Source organism: Gobius niger, assembly GCF_951799975.1.
Source record: "Gobius niger genome assembly, chromosome: 11".
Classification (NCBI taxonomy): Eukaryota; Metazoa; Chordata; class Actinopteri; order Gobiiformes; family Gobiidae; genus Gobius; species Gobius niger.
In genome coordinates, this window is record NC_136862.1 from 26,576,165 (window position 1) to 26,592,676 (window position 16,512).

The following is a 16,512-nucleotide window of genomic DNA, read 5'->3' on the forward strand; positions in this document are numbered from 1 at the left end:
GCTGCCATTAGTCTGGGAGCTCTGAAAACACCTGTCAGAGCCCGCTTTGCTTTTGGAGGCTGCCGGTTCATGTGTGATGCTCCGAGTGTTTGCGAGTTGACAAATTTATACCGTGACAGCAGCACTCTTCGCTTCAGCCCAAAGTGTCTTTGTCTGTGTTGAGGGAGGAGAGGGAACACAGTTTATAAAATGGAGGTGATGTTTGTGAGATCGGGCACGGACAGGCTGCTATTACCGCGTTTGGACTCCGATGTGGACAGAGGAGTGAGGCGGAAAAAACACAATGTTCAGCCCCCATGTTTATGTCGTTTATAAAATCAAGGTCCAGAAAAGCGCGGCGACCTTGTGCTTTCTGTCAGCAACTTCGCTTCAGTAAGAATCCTGATATGATGGGAGCTAAAGGGAGCAGTCCGTGGATGCAATGGGTTGTCTGTGAGTTGATTCTTGTGACTCAATTTAAACAGCCGAATCTCGCAGACAAGTTTCTCCGGCGGCTTTGATGGATGGGTCGAATGTATGTTATCCGACAGAAGGTGATTTCAAGTGTTGTTTGAGTGTTGTGCTTTTAGCGTTTGTTTTTGTTGCTGATTATTTTAACCTTGCATGGTTTTAAAAGTCAAACTCAGAACTAAAGGCAATTTTTTGTTGGCGATAATCTACTGACCTTATAATGAGTTTTACTCCGGTCCTTTGCTCCACCACGAGCCACAGGTTGACAAGAAGAAAACCACGACAGAGTTGGCCGCCATTCAGTCTGTGTTTTTGGACAGTTAAAGTCCGGTCGCCGACAGGTTTTTCTTTAGTTTTTGTAGAAGGTTCATACTGTCTTCTAAGGTTAAGGCTATTATAGTTTTGTTTCTTATAGTAAGACAGAAAGGTTTAGTTTACCTGCTTGACTAGTTTTGATCACTTCCTGTGATCTTCCTCTATGAACCGGGACGAGGGAGCGTACACCTTATCACACACTTGGGACGCCGTCCTGGAGAAGGCGCCAGTCAGTAGGGGGCGTAAGCTCTCCCTACTGACTGGAAAATCCATGTAAGCTGCCTACGACATGACACCTCCACCACCAGGTGTCGCTTCTGAGGAAGATCACAGGAAGTGATCGAAACTAGTCAAGCTGGTAAACTAAACCTTTCTGTCTTCCTATAAGAAACAAAACTATAATAGGTTTTTCTTTAGTCTTAAGTCCCGTTACGTCTGATGAATTAACTCGCCTCCTCGTCTCTTCTGTACATCGTAAATCCATGAATCAGTTTCATTTTCACTGTTTACATTCCACATACGTTTACTGCACATGTACCATCTACATCTTGTTCTAGTATCTGTGGGAGCGTCAGAGCGCCTCACACAGGCCCGGCAGTAGCCTGGCCGTAGCCATCCGTAAACTCTGGGCAATTCTCATTTCCCTACATGTACGTCTGGGTCTGATCTCAGTGCCCGCGTTACATCGGTTGAGTTTCAACCTACCATTCAGCGAGCGGGGGAGGCGGGTGTTGTAGGTGACGTCAAGCATTTGCGCCGCATTTGCTGGTTGTAGTTTGACAGTGGCGGCGGATACGAAAGTGATGGAAACTCGTCAATCCGTTCTGGCTCGACTCCCAAATATCCAGTAATTTAATTTGAAGCCTTGGAATGTACAAGGAATGTTCCCAAACGTTATGATAGAGTTATGATAGCTGCTTCACTCACTCGGGCGCATTGCAAACGTCACGACCAAACGCTAGCGAAAATCAGATCCAATCGTTTCAAAGGAGTTCACCCCTTCCACCTGATAACGGAGCTCAATTGTGAAGGAGCCTTGTATAAAACGCAGTGAGTACGAGGGTATAGTAAAACCAAGTTGGCAGATGAGTCGCAGCGGTTTTACACACATGACTGGCTTCATGTGGACGCACACATTTACATCACCCCTGATAAATAAATAACTAAAAGTTTCATACCCATAAATCAAGATGAACCGAACGACAATAAGGGCATCAGAAATTCTGTGTTTAAAGCAGTACTAAGTAACTCGTGCCCCTAGAGGCCATAAGCACCACTGCAGGTGTCGTAGCAAGTTGCGTTTTTTTTTTACTCATTAATTGTCCGTGAGAGTAAAGGCTACGCTGACAGAAAAGACGAAGGGAGAGAGGGATATTGTACATCCAATTACACATTGGAGATATTTTTTTTCACTCAAACTTGGCTGTAAATCCTGTTTAAGTGGCGCTAGCCCGCAGTTAGCTTTGCCTGTTAGCCTGTTAGCTTCTTCCTCTTCATGATTCCATTAGTGTGTATTGAAGCCTCCGACCCGGTGCAGGAAAGCTGCAAGTGTGGTTTTCTGGCCAGAGACACCGGGGAAGGTGAAAGACCCCCCCAGTCATCCCATTAACACTTGAATTACCCCCAGAGCTTTGAGATTTTTTGAAACTTTACCCATTTTGTCTGTGTGTGGAGAAAGCCTTAGTCGCCACCAACAACACCTGTAGCCATCACAACTATTCACATGACTATCTTACCCAACCCTTGGGAACCAGTAATCATCACGACTGGGCCATGGCGGGAAGATACAACTAACAAGAGGGCAAACACAGAGAAGAGAGAGAGGGGGGGGGGGGAACTGGGAGAGTGGAAGAACGACTGGCACACGCACTGGGACGGCAAGTGTTACGAGGCGACAGACAGGTAGAGGGAGGGCAAGGACCTTACCAGCATCGTTGTGGAAAGTAGTAACACTTGTCAGAGTTGGGCAAAGCTTTGGGTATTGCTTCTGGGATCGCATTGTTGTATCAGCGTAGGTGTCCCAGGCTTGCCCCACGGGACCAGAGCCAGCTGGGCAGGATCGAGGCGAGCGAAGGAGTGTTGTGACGCTTGCCTGGCCCGAAACTTACCGCCTTGAGAAATCCTCTGGTCTGTGTGGAGAAACCATGCTCAACAAATAAAGTTGCCGACTTGGCCATCCTGTCTAAATACTGTGCCTGAGATGCGCCATACGAAGGGGAACCATCTCATTCGTTCCCAAGCGTCCAGCACAAGAGTTGATTCACATCCGTTGGAAAAGTCGCTCAAAACCAATCCAACTCTTTTAAAGGCTGGGCGAGCAGTAACAAATGCGACGGCGGCCACGATTTGGGTGGAAACGTTCGCTTATTAAAATCGGATTCCTCTCGTCCGCAAAACCATTTATCGCTGGCCCCTGTCCTCCCCGAAACCTCACTTTTCAGTGGATAAATCACATTGTTCTGCCTCTTTTCTTCCAAATTTCATCACGCGCTCGTTCCTTAGTCCCCCGTCGCGCCCAATCGATTTGCCGCTCCGGAGCACACATGATTACTCTTCCGCTGCCCACCGTCTCCTCTGGTCTAATTATTCTGAGTTTGCTCCCTGTCACTTCTCATTGGAAAGGACCTTTTTTTAAGTGCCTTTGCCATTACCAGAGGCCGGGATTTGATTCGGCGCATATCAGATTTAGTCATGTTTGATGTGTAAGTGCAAAATGGATTTCGGTGGAGATGGAAATGAATGCCATATTTTAGTGCCCTGTCTGATGTATTGCTAGGAGGCGAAATAAAGTCAACTTGACAAAATGCTAAATGCTTAGACAACCGTGCATGGACTTTGTGTGATATCTGGGCTTATTTTTCTTTGAGCCGCCACCAATTTGAATTAGTGTGTTTACTGTGAACGTGAGGACTGAACCAGGGCTAAAGATAGAAATGATTTACTTACTATTTATGCAGTCTCTTAACATCATCGTTAATATATATATATATATATATATATATATATATATATATATATATATAGTACTGTCAGAAGTACTGTCAGAAAGTCTCCTAGAAGATGTGAATGCAGCTCTGAGAGCAATTCCTACATCAACCATCACTGAAACCAATGAGCTGATATACTCCACAGCGGCAGTGATCCTAGAGATGCTTGGCTATCGTAAGAGCAACCATGAGATGAAATACCCACCATGGAAAAGAAGGCTGGAGGATAACATCAAGGCAGCACGGAGGGAAGTGAGTCAATTGACAGAGGCCTTGAAAGGTGCAATGAAAAAGCAAGTACCCAAAAGGTACAGCCAGATGCCCATACCTGAAGCATTGGAAACTGCCAAACAAAGGCTCCAAGCCTTGGCCATCCGCCTAAAGAGGTACACGAGAGACAACGAAGCCAGACGAGTAAATCGCCTGTTCGCAACTCAACCAGCGAAAGTGTACGCTCAGTGGCAGGGTAACAATAACAGAGCAGACCCACCAAGGCTGGAAACTGAACAGTACTGGAAAGGCATATGGGAGAAGGAGGCAGCACACAACAGTGATGCACAGTGGCTGTTGAACCCCCTCAGCCAAATAATCAACAAGACTGGCTATGGATACCGACTCAGGAACGGGGCAACCATCAGTCACCTCCTCTACATGGATGACATCAAGCTGTATGCTAAGAATGAGCGAGACATCGACTCACTGATCCATACCACCCGGATATACAGTGCAGACATTGGGATGTCATTCGGACTAGAGAAGTGTGGTCGGATGGTGACTAAGAGAGGGAAGGTAGTCCACACAGAAGGGGTCTCACTCCCAGAAGGAACAATAGCAGACATTGAGGACAGTTACAAGTACCTCGGAATCCCACAAGCAAATGGCAACCTCGAAGAGGTGACAAGGAAAGCGGCTACGGCCAAATACCTCCAACGAGTAAGGCAGGTCCTAAGAAGCCAGCTCAATGGGAAGAACAAGTCCCGGGCAATAAACAGCTACGCCCTACCAGTAATCAGATACCCTGCAGGAATAATAAGCTGGCCAAAGGATGAGATACAGACCACAGATGTTAAGACGCGAAAGCTCCTAACCATGCACGGAGGGTTCCACCCCAAATCCAGCACCCTGAGACTGTACGCTAGCCGTAAGGAAGGAGGCCGAGGACTAGTGAGTGTGAGAGCCACTATCCAGGATGAAACATCCAAGATCCATAAGTACATCAAGGACAAGGCTCCGACAGATGACGTGCTCAGTGAATGTCTCAGACAATGGGGAACAGAAGATGAGGTGCTGGAGGTCCCGTCATGGGAGGACAAGCCCCTACACGGCATGTACCACCGAAACATAACTGAAGTGGCGGATATACAGAAATCCTACCAATGGCTAGACAGAGCCGGACTAAAGGACAGCACAGAGGCTCATCATGGCTGCACAGGAGCAGGCCTTGAGCACCAGAGCAATAGAGGCCCAGATCTACCACACCAGACAAGACCCCAGGTGTAGACTGTGCAAAGAGGCCAATGAGACAATCCAGCACATAACTGCAGGGTGTAAGATGCTGGCAGGGAAAGCTTACATGGAGCGCCATAACCAAGTGGCTGGTATAGTGTACAGTAACATCTGTGCAGAATATGGGCTGGAAACCCCAAGGTCAAAGTGGGAAACACCTCCAAAGGTGGTCGAGAATGACCGAGCCAAGATCCTGTGGGACTTCCAGATACAGACGGACAAAATGGTAATGGCGAACCAACCGGACATTGTGGTGGTGGACAAAGAGCAGAGGAAAGCCATTGTGGTCGACATAGCAATACCAAGCGACTTCAACATCAGGAAAAAGGAACACGAGAAACTAGAGAAATACCAGGGGCTCAGAGAAGAGCTGGAGAAAACCTGGAGGGTGAAGGCATCAGTGGTGCCCGTGGTCGTTGGGGCACTCGGGGCAGTGACCCCCAAACTGGAGGAGTGGCTCCAGCAGATCCCAGGAAATACATCAGACATCTCGGTCCAGAAAAGTGCAGTTCTAGGAACAGCAAAGATACTGCGCAGAACCCTCAAGCTCCCAGGCCTCTGGTAGAGGACCCGAGCAGGAGGAAAAAGAGACCGCCCGCGGAGGGTGAGGAAGAGTTTTTTTTTTTATATATATATATATACATACACAGTACACTCTTGCAACGTCTCCACTTTAGTAACACCTACCGACTTCAAACTTTACAGTCTTGTTTGAAGGTGTATTGGGAGTATTGGGAATTGGGAATATCTAATTCCTGGCCTAATTTATTGAATTTTGAATCCCAAACAACAGGGCAAAATTTTTACACAGACTTTATCACTAATAACAAGCTTATTCAAAAACTAGATATCCAAATCCCCTCTGAGAAAATCTTTGTAACTGATTTAACAACAAAAATATAGCAACAAAGCTTTTGGATTTTGGAACGCAATATTATGGCAATTGCCGTGAGTTTTGGATTGGATTGCCTTATATTGGGTTGCAGCTATATATATATATATATATATATATATATATATATATATATATATATATATACATATATACATATTAGGTAAGAGGGTCCGTCAGCAGAGAAACCTCTCCAAACAAATGATCCTGCGTCACAGAGACCACTGTGATGGAAAGCAAAGGCACCATGCTCATACAGCCGCTGGGTCACTACAAGGCACAAATATCAACTTTTTGCCTGCATAAAAGTTGCATAATGCACCTTTAACATACTCCCATTATTCCCATGTTCTGGTTGTCACTACATCAACACCGTGAAAATTATGGCATGGGTGTGATTTAGTTTTTTAAATCAGAATGAGCAAATGGACTTTTGTGCCAAATGCTACATTTTCACTTTATGGCGCCCAATTTGAATTATTTGGAAGGCCTTAAAGGGGCTAGATGCAAGTTGGTCATTTTATACTCACTACTGCCACTTCACGTCTTACGCGTAACTGCAGCTTCTATATTAAGCTCATGCATGATGGCAATTTGGACCCGAATTGACATCTTTTTGAGTGACAGTGCAGGATTTTAGAGACAGTTGTGGTGAACAGGTCTGGGCTCATTTTACACATTAGGACATGGCTGGAACATGTAGGGGGAGGAATATACTTAGTTTTAACATTTTTATTCTCCGTATAGTGCCTATATGGGACTAAAATAGCATGTTTATGTCACTATGAGGGTTATAATACTGCATCTGCTGCCACTCTCCCGTGTTTGCGCATAAGCAACTCGACTCAACATTGCCCAAACATGCCTCGAAAGTGAGGATTGTATGTATTTATTATTTGTTGCATTTTGCAGCAATAATACCAGAGGTGGGAGTAAGTCACTAAATGCAAGTCTCGAGTCAAGTCCAAGTTGTGAAGGTCCAAGTCCCAAGTAAGTCCAAGTCAATCGGTCATGGGCTCAAGTCAAGACATAGCTTTTGTCAAGTCAAGTCAAGTCAAGTCTTGCTTTAGCTGTCAAGTCACCTCAAGTCACAAACGCCAGCGTGTCTACTTTTCATGTGTTTAATCTTAAAAATTTCAAATGCTTTCTCAAGATATAGCGATTTTGAAAATGTAGGCTAAAATCAAACTCATCAATCAATCTCATGGATTTGGATTTAAAGTCTAATTAATATTTAATCACCATAAAATTCAAACTATATATATTTTAAATGCTCCAGTCTATGTACAAAACAGCATTTTAAGGAAGGGGGCCCGGGGGTGGCGACTTAAAAAGAAAAATGAAACAGTCTTTTAAACATGAGCTGCTTTTCCTTGTAGTATGAAATATAAATATAAAATAATATTTTTATTTTTGTTCGTTTCTGGCAGTTTTTCTGTCAGTGGTTCCCCTGTAATGCCCCAGCCCCTGTATACTCGGATTTGCCCCTGCCCAAAATAGATTCCGCGCAGGCTTCAGTCCCGCTGTCACTGGGCTGCTTGCGGATGCGTAAAATAACCTCTAAGGCTGCCCGTCAGCGCTGTAGGTACAGTCCATCGTTTCAAACGTTTTCCTGTCCATAAATCTCCTCCTCTTCACTGTCTTTAGAAAACTTTTCATGCATCCAAGGAAACACGACGTATTTCCTCCTGCCTTTTCGCGCTGTATTGATTTGACACGCTCCGTCGGGAAACCGAACACGCATGTGGCTAATGACCATATGTAAACATAGATGCGCCGCTTTTACGAAATGAATCCTGATCTTTCGACAGTTTCACTCAAATAATTAATAACTATAAAGTCACAGCGAGTCACTGAGAGTCATTGGCCTCAAGTCCAAGTTAAGTCTCGAGTCACAAACAGCAAGTCCTAAGTCAAGTCGAGTCTTTTTGGAGCTTTGGTCAAGCAAGTCTCAAGTCCCCAAAATTGCGACTCGAGTCAAGTCATGTGACTCGAGTCTCCCACCTCTGAATAAAACATTTCCATCTTGAATTTTTATGATAGATTGGGAGTAAATTTGCATATTCTGATTGTCATATTTGGATGTAATGGGAAAATTGGTCATTCGTGTCACAGTTCTAAGGGTTTAAGCACTTGGCACAAAATGCAATTAAAACGAAAGCACTGTCCAGTGAATTTCAACAACAGCTGAGGCTCGGTCACTCGATTCTCATTTGTAAAAGCATTTTATCGCCGTATTTTACAAAGGACATTTGAGGTAAATCCCCCCTGTCCTTCGCTGCTGTTGTCCCTGTCTTTTTTTTTCCCCATCAGGCATTGCTCTTGCTGCTGTGGGAGCTCAGGACTATTATGTGCCAGTGTCTGTGGACCCAGCGGACCACGTGGGTTAATTGGTTCTTGGCCCCAAAGTAAACCTCAAGGCCCAGTGACGGTGGCGTAGTCCTTCCGGTGCTCAGAGCCTCTCCGACAAGGGCTTTGGTATTGTCCAACATATTCACATGACTGCATCGGCCCATTTTCCCCATCCCCAACCTTGACATGACAAAAAAGGCCATGGCCACATTTGAATTCGGTTCCTCATGATCAAAGTCTCAAAATAGCAACGACAGCGCGTTCTTATTTCCTTTTCACAAATAACCGATTATGACACCAAGGGCACACAATGACAATTACGCTCACGTTCCGGAAGTAAAAATCCCCAGTTCGAAAAATTAAAATAATCCGATTAAGGCTAATTAGGTTTGTGTTGGAACAACTGACCACAGCAAAGACAAAAGGCTTTGGTATCGCTTTAGATGAAGTATTAATAAGCATTAGTGATCATTTTAGGGTTAGGGTTAAGGTCAGGGTTAGGTTAAGGGTTGGCTATGAATAAGCGTATTATTAATGGCCTACTATGTTAACAGATAAAAGTATAATAAGCAGTGTGATAATACTATACAAGCATATTATTAATGCTTATAAATACCTTATTGCACACCTTAATATAAAGCGTTACCCAAAGGGCTTCACAATTACATAAAATTACCAGAAGACAGACACAATCAAATCAAAAACAATATAACAAGTCAAAAATGTGTAATCACTGGTGCTCATGCCTTTATGTAAGTAGCAGATATTGCTTTTGGTTTTTGTTGCTGTTATTACTTGCAGTATTGAAGATTTTTTTACCTTCTGTTTTTTTTTTAAACGCTACTCTGTGTCCGCACTTGCGTCCTTAATGAAGATTGAATGAATCAATGAATAATAAATTACATTAGAAGTGAAGAGTGCAGGAAAAGGAGAAGGAAACATCCTCATGAAGACTGTTCCAGATTTTAGCAGCATGAAACTGAAACGCAGCCTCAGCATGTTTAGTCCTGACTCTAGGACCAGCAGGAGACCCCTCCCTGAGATTCTCAGAGCTGAGCTGACCAGGTATATGTTTTGGCACCAACCTCTGGCTGTGGCCAAAGCGTTGCATCGTACGAGCGTGACGTGAACAGACTGCTGGCCTCTGATTGGCAAACGAGACAGTGGACAACCCAACTTACAACACATTGACACGCAGGTCATACGGATTTAATATTTCACAACATCATACCACTGTTCTAAAAGGAGATTTTGCTGATATTAGCATTTAGCCGCTGTTAGCGCAACTTTAGCTGGTGATAAACATTTGCAAGTTGCTTACCTTCATAGTTCGTTTTTAGCTTTGGCACCTCTGAAGGATTCCATGACTCCCACCAGAAGGCAGCACTTGTCCACATTTGTGTTGTGGGCATATTCTGGGTAGAGTTCATACGTGCACATAGATCGTGGCGTGAGCAGTTGAGCTATGTGGAATAGCAGCTGAAGAGACTTGTACACAAGCAGAGCTGTTTCAAGGACCATTCTCTGAACGACAGGAATTCAGTGCAGAGACTGCAGCGCTGGACTAATCTGGTCCTATTTCCTGGTTTAGGACTCGAGCAGCAGCGTTCTGTATACATACTGAGGCTGTCTTACAGCTCGTTTACAGAGTCTGGTTTAGACATTACGCTTTTGATCTTGGCAATGGTAAGAAGTGTCTGATCTTATTGATTGTAAGTGGCTGTTTAAGTTCAGGTCTGAGTCTATGATAACCCCTATAGATTTCCAACCTGATTTTTCCATTTGGAGAGAGAGACTCAAGATTGTTTCTGTGGGCCAAAGAATAGCATTCACCCCCATTCACACCTGCGCATAAACTTTATGCAGAGAACAGGAAAAGGTACATGTATACTGTGTTTGTTTGTTTAGTCAATGGGAATTTGGAATTTGATTTTGACTTCTACTTTCGTAACCCAGAGCAGGTTTTCGAGAGGCACGGGATTGTTGAGCTTTGTTTCTTTCCTGCACTGTTTTGGTGTTGTTTATTTTATACACAAGGATGTTGACATTTTCTTTAATTCCATGTTCAGATTTTAATTACATGTTTCATCTATGTTGGCACGCTGCCAACTCATTCAGTCAGTGAAACGGGTGAGGCCAATTTTCCAAATGTCCTCTCTATTCCCTATATAGTGCACTATGTAGTGGTCACGGTATGTTGTAGGGGTGTCCGAACGTCCAGAGAGAAAAAGCAGTTAACTCAAAATTTCCCACAATGCATTCTGAAAATGAGTGATGTAGCAGCGGTGGTGACTGGACAGGTCAATACAGAGAGTCGGAGGAGAACAGCCGACAGCGACAAGTCTTTGAACAAACACAACACAAATGAGTGAAATCAGCAGTTTCAATCGTGTGTTACGTATTTTTAATGAATGAACTACTTGAAAATAAACGGTTACGGTGAAAAGATGCTAACGTTAGCTGCTTCCCTTTTTAAATGACCAATTGCTTCCTGTCTCGGACAAAAAGGCCAATCCAAGCCGTTTTCTTAATCCATGTAAAATCCAAGGGAAATAAAACATATCTGACTCATAAGTATCCATAAATATTCCACTGTCTCTTGAGTTTGGTCGGTCTTTATTGCAGAAGTTTAGCGAACTCATAGTAGTGCACTCATGGTGCTGGCGTTCCAGACACCGGGCTGACCTACTTTCTGCACGTCTTTGTAAACCAACGCCGAAGTTTCAGCTGCTGCTGATCCCTTTTGATGAGAGTTAATTTTAAATGTCAAATGAAATGTTTGTAAAGGTGCCTAAACTGTCGATCTGTTTCTTAAAATAAACGTTTGTCACAATACATGAACTCTGCGGGCCTATGTAGTGAATGAGGGGTTGCGGACAAGGGTGGACATTCGGACACAGCAATTGTTTCAGAAATGTTGAGGCTTGTCTCTGTGCTGTTTGGCATATTGTAAGCGGATACTTTGTAGCAATACTTTGTAGTAATGGTTTTCTTCTGGCGACTTGACCATGCAGCCAATTTTTTTTTTTTATCTATTTGTGCATCTCGAAACAGCTATACATGAACACTGCTGATTTTTATAACCATTTCCCATTTTATACAGTTTAGCTACCTTTTCTCGCAGATCCTGAGACAATTTGTTTGCTTTCCTCATTAAACCAGAAACACCAGTGCAACACTGGATGAAAGATGCAAGGGTCTGTCAGGAGCCCAAAAACGTCTAAATCATTTTATTGAATAACAGGCAACAACACTAAAACTTGTCTTTTCTTTATGCCCTTAAAACAGTTTTTTCTCATAAACTTTTCAATGTGGTACCATCTGAGGCATTATCTAAACAGTCCTACACCATTGCTGATTTTTAGGGGGTTGGAATAAAGAAAGTAAACCTTTGAGAAACGGGTGATGGCTGAGTGCTGAGGCTTCAGACTGCACACAAAGGCAGTCCCTGCAGGTGTTGAGCTCAAATGAAGTGGATGACGGATGTGTGATGTTGGGTATTCAGTGTCTGTCGGCTGAACACAGGCAGAGCTGAGCTACGTGAGCGGAGTGGAGAGGCCTCACCGGGAGGAAAGCATTATTTATAGGAGTAAAACAGACAAGCTGGAGTGTTCTCCGCCTAAAACTGATCCAAAAAGTGGAACGATACAAAGCATAGTTTAATATATGTAGTGGGTGGAAATTGTTATTTTATTTGAAACTGTAAACTATTACATGAGAAAGATTAGACTTACTGTGCAATTGGTGGAGCTTCAACCATGTTTTAATTATATATCTTCATCAAAATGATGCTTGGAGAGGTGTTTGTGAGTCAATAGATGCAGATGCTGTACCCTCCGATGACTATTACATAACTCCAGAATTATTTAAGCAAATTATAAATTCAATTATATTACTAGAAACACTCAAACGAAGGCAAGTTTATCTGTAGAGCACAATTCATACACAAGGCCATTCAAAGCAGAGAAAATAGATCTATAAAACATCAACAGAAACATTATTTACAGTAAAAAGCAAGAGTGCAGATGTGTCATATGCATGTGTAGAAAGAACTGTTTTCAGCCTGGATTTGAACATTGTTTTAAATGCTATTCTCTGAGCGACAGGAAGCCATTGCAGTGACCGGAGCACTGGACTAATATGTGACCCATCACGGAAATGGAGGACACAATTCGGTTTTGGGGACATTTTGAGTGAGACATAGAATCAGGAAGTGTAGTTTCCAAGCTTTCCAATGACGTGTAACACATGAAAATCTGATAATATTTGGAGAATCTGCTAAACTCTCAGATTTTCTCTTAGCTGAGAAAACTGCCTCTAAACTTTTGGGCTGTTCTCACCTTGGCTCGGAGTGACAAGAGGACTCATTTACATCTCATTTAGTTAAGCCATGCCAGCTCCCAGAGCACAGAGGGAGAAAAGGCTAAAAGCAAGAAAAATGTGCCATCAAAGAAAAAAAAAAAAGTTTGCAAACAATGGTAATGTATAAATAAATGTCTCTTGCCTAAATCCACTTCCCGTAAAGCCTACCTCTACAGCAACTAGCAACACAATGACAACTAGCAACATTATCCCAACACACACACATTTGACCAGAGGGAAAGAAGAACGCACACACGGTCATTAGTGCCATGGACGATGACTACGTTATATTATTCGTAACCTGCACGCGGCTTGCGACCAAAAACAAAATACAAACAAATACAATCCAACTGAACACACCGCGTTAGTTTACAGTGCAACAACGGCCTCATCAAAAAGCAAACAGACAAGATGGCACAGCGGCCACCAGCGAAAGATTTTTTTTTTCAGCTGAGGTCTCTGTAAAAGTAACTTCCGACGCAATGACCACACTCATGGTCCTCCAGGTGCAACCCACTTCCACAGGCCCTTTTGGAACTGCAGATGTGGGCGGAGTTAGGTATTTACCTCCACTTTGACTTCTGTATTTGTTTTGCCAACAAGCCACACTTTCATTTGACAAATTTTAAAGTTCAGCGGCTCGGATCCCCCTTACCGATCCTGTGTTCTTGGGCAAAACAGTAACCGGTGATTTGTGAGCCGTTTTCAGCATTTGTCAACCCACTGACCACATTTAGGTGAGGTCAAAGCCTAGTTGGAAATCATTAATCGATGTACAGATATTTTAAGATTTTATTATAGATAAGAAATAGCATATAAATGTGGTTTCTGAGCTAAGTGCTAGATCATGTTTAGTTAGGTTTCTGCTTTTTGTGAAGTCAGATCCAGTGGCCCCTAAACATCGTCTTATAATTTGATCGTGATGGAGAAACCACAGAAATGATATACATGGCATGAAACGGACATGTCATACCTCACCATACTTTAATACAGTGCCTGGTTTCACCATTCACTTGCATGGGGGTAGAATGCACAATTCAAACAGGTCCAGGATTCAGTTGGCTTGATGTATGCTTTTTTTTTTTTTTTTTTGGAACAGGCTCAGATAGCTAACGGCGTTTCTGTGGTTACTCTGACCTTGACTGTTGCAAGCGTTCACAGGCAATGGAAGTGTATCGTTCAGGGACACAACACCAGCATATGGCACTTCTTCTGACTGGTCAATTGTTTACCTCACAACAGTTGCTCAAAAACATCTAATCAATGAAAAAAATGTAAAATGATTCAACAAGAAAGGTAGTGCGTGAGCTGTAAACTTGTTATCTAACCCCGCACCTTGTGTCCGCTATAACTGTATCTGGGTTCTGGACGGGCACCGAACACCTGCTTGGTCCCCATTGTTTCTCCCGCGCGCAATCCCTTTCTCTGGAATGTATTTTCCATGTCTTTGTTGCTCTTCAGCTCATCAAAAATTCATCCAACAGAACAAGATTTACATTTCAAGCACCAAACCGAATCTCCCACCTCTTTCTCTCCCCATGCGCGCCGTCCGTTATCTCCGCCCGCGTACGCTTCCTCCTGTCTCCGCCGATTTTGGCCTCATCTTTCTATTGTTAAAAGCCTCTTTGTCTGTTGGTCGCTCGATTGTTCATTCATTATTCATTCTACAAACTTTGAGAGAGAGAAAGAGAGGGGGGGGGGGGGGAGTCACTGGTTCGCCGCTCCCCGCCAACGTGGGAAGCGGCTCGGATGAACACCTCTCCGCTAATTGCGCGTAATGAGGAAATAGCAGTGTTGAGAGCCGCCTCTGCAGCTGATCAGCGCAAGTAATTAACATTATCGGAGACAGCAGCCGCGGTGGTTAGGTCGCAGTCGTTTACAATGTGATGGGGACGTTTTTTGGGGGGGGTTGAGAAACAGCTCTAAAAGCCTTTATGCGTCGCAAATGGTCTCGGATAACCACTTTGTTTAATATGTAAAGTGCCAGCAGATTTTTTTTTTACGCCGCCGGAAATGTGAAGATGTGATATTATGGATTCCGAATGAATAGCGCAAGTGAATTTGGTTTTAGGTGCAAGCATTTCGAGAATTAGAAAAGGCTGTGAGTTCATTTGCAGAAATTGTTGGCCATACACTCGGCAGTCAAGTAAATCGCTGTAAGTGGCGCAGCGGTTAGCGTACGTGCTTCACAGTTAGAAGGTTCAGTTCCCACTTGGATGGAGCCTTTCTGTGTGGAGTCTGTGTAGGTTTCTGCTGGGTCCTCTGGTTTCCCCTACCACTAAAAAACATGTACAATAGGTTCCCCCCTGGGTGGAGTGTCCTTTAGGGTAAAGGAGGGTTAATTAGCGGTAAAATCAACAAAAATGCTTTTCTCTGAAAAAGTTTGTTTTTTTGTGTGTTTTTTTTTTCTCTTGTTTTTACAAAGTAAGAAAGAGACTCAACACTGACTTTGGAATATCTGGGACAGTCCTGAAGTGGTTGATGTCCTCTTTGACTAATAGACCATTCTCTGTGTGTATGTCCTTTGCTGCATGGTGTTTCTCAGGGATCCGTCTTGGGGCCAATTTTGTTTTTGTTGTACAAAATCAATAGCCGGTTTAAAAATGTGTCTTCTCATTTCTATGCAGATGACAATCATCTGTACTTTTCACTTAAGGAGCCAGAGATGCACAGACTGTCAGAGTTTATGGAATGTCTTTCAAGTGTAAAGTTGTGGCTTTGTGAAAACTGCTTTCAGCTAAATTCTAAAAAAAACTGAGACTTTCATAATTGCTCCAGAGCAGAAAATCCCCTCGATGGTAAACCACCTTGGTTCTCTGGGCTTCTCGGTTCAGTCGAGCATCAGAAATCTTAGCGTTTGGTTTGACCAGTCTTTGTCTCTTGACAGACACTTGAGGCATCTGGTCAAAAACTGTGTTATCCATGTGAGAAACATTGCCAAGTTGAGGCCAATTTTATTGATTGATCTTGAATTGGTGATTCATGCTTTTATCTCACCTCGTTCAGATTATTGTAACTCCGTTTTACTTGTTTTAACGAATCTACTTTGAATCGTCTTCAAATGGTTCCAAATGCTGCAGCGCAGCTTTTAACAGGATCTAGCAGACGGTCACACATTACTCCCATTTTATCCTCCCTCATACCTCAAATACACATGTAGTTGACGGTAGAAGTTTTTTCCACAAATGTCTGCTAATGCAACATACTGAAGCATACATCTAAGAAAAATACCCCCAAAGAAATGGGTATTGAGCCTTTTAAACATAGGTTAGAAATGACACTACTAAATGAGTGAGGTCACCCTTTTCACACCAACTTTGCAAATTACTCCAAAAGTTATACTCTATTTACTTGGCCAGACCACCAAAATTAGCTGTTAATTAGCATTAATTTCAGTTCAGTTAAAACTGAGCAACAAAGTCTTTATCCTCTTTTTTATTTGCCCTGTGCCATCTGCTAATAGTAAACAACAGCAGCAACATCTTTGAATAGAACTGAAATCCATTAGCGGGATAATGACAGCAACATCTTTTGGCATCTGGAAACTGTCAGATTTCATTGTCTGTATTTTGTTTTTCATATACAGAAACAGTAGCTCATGTTGTTGAGTGGATTGTGCTCTAATCGTAAGGTTGGCTGTTTAATCCT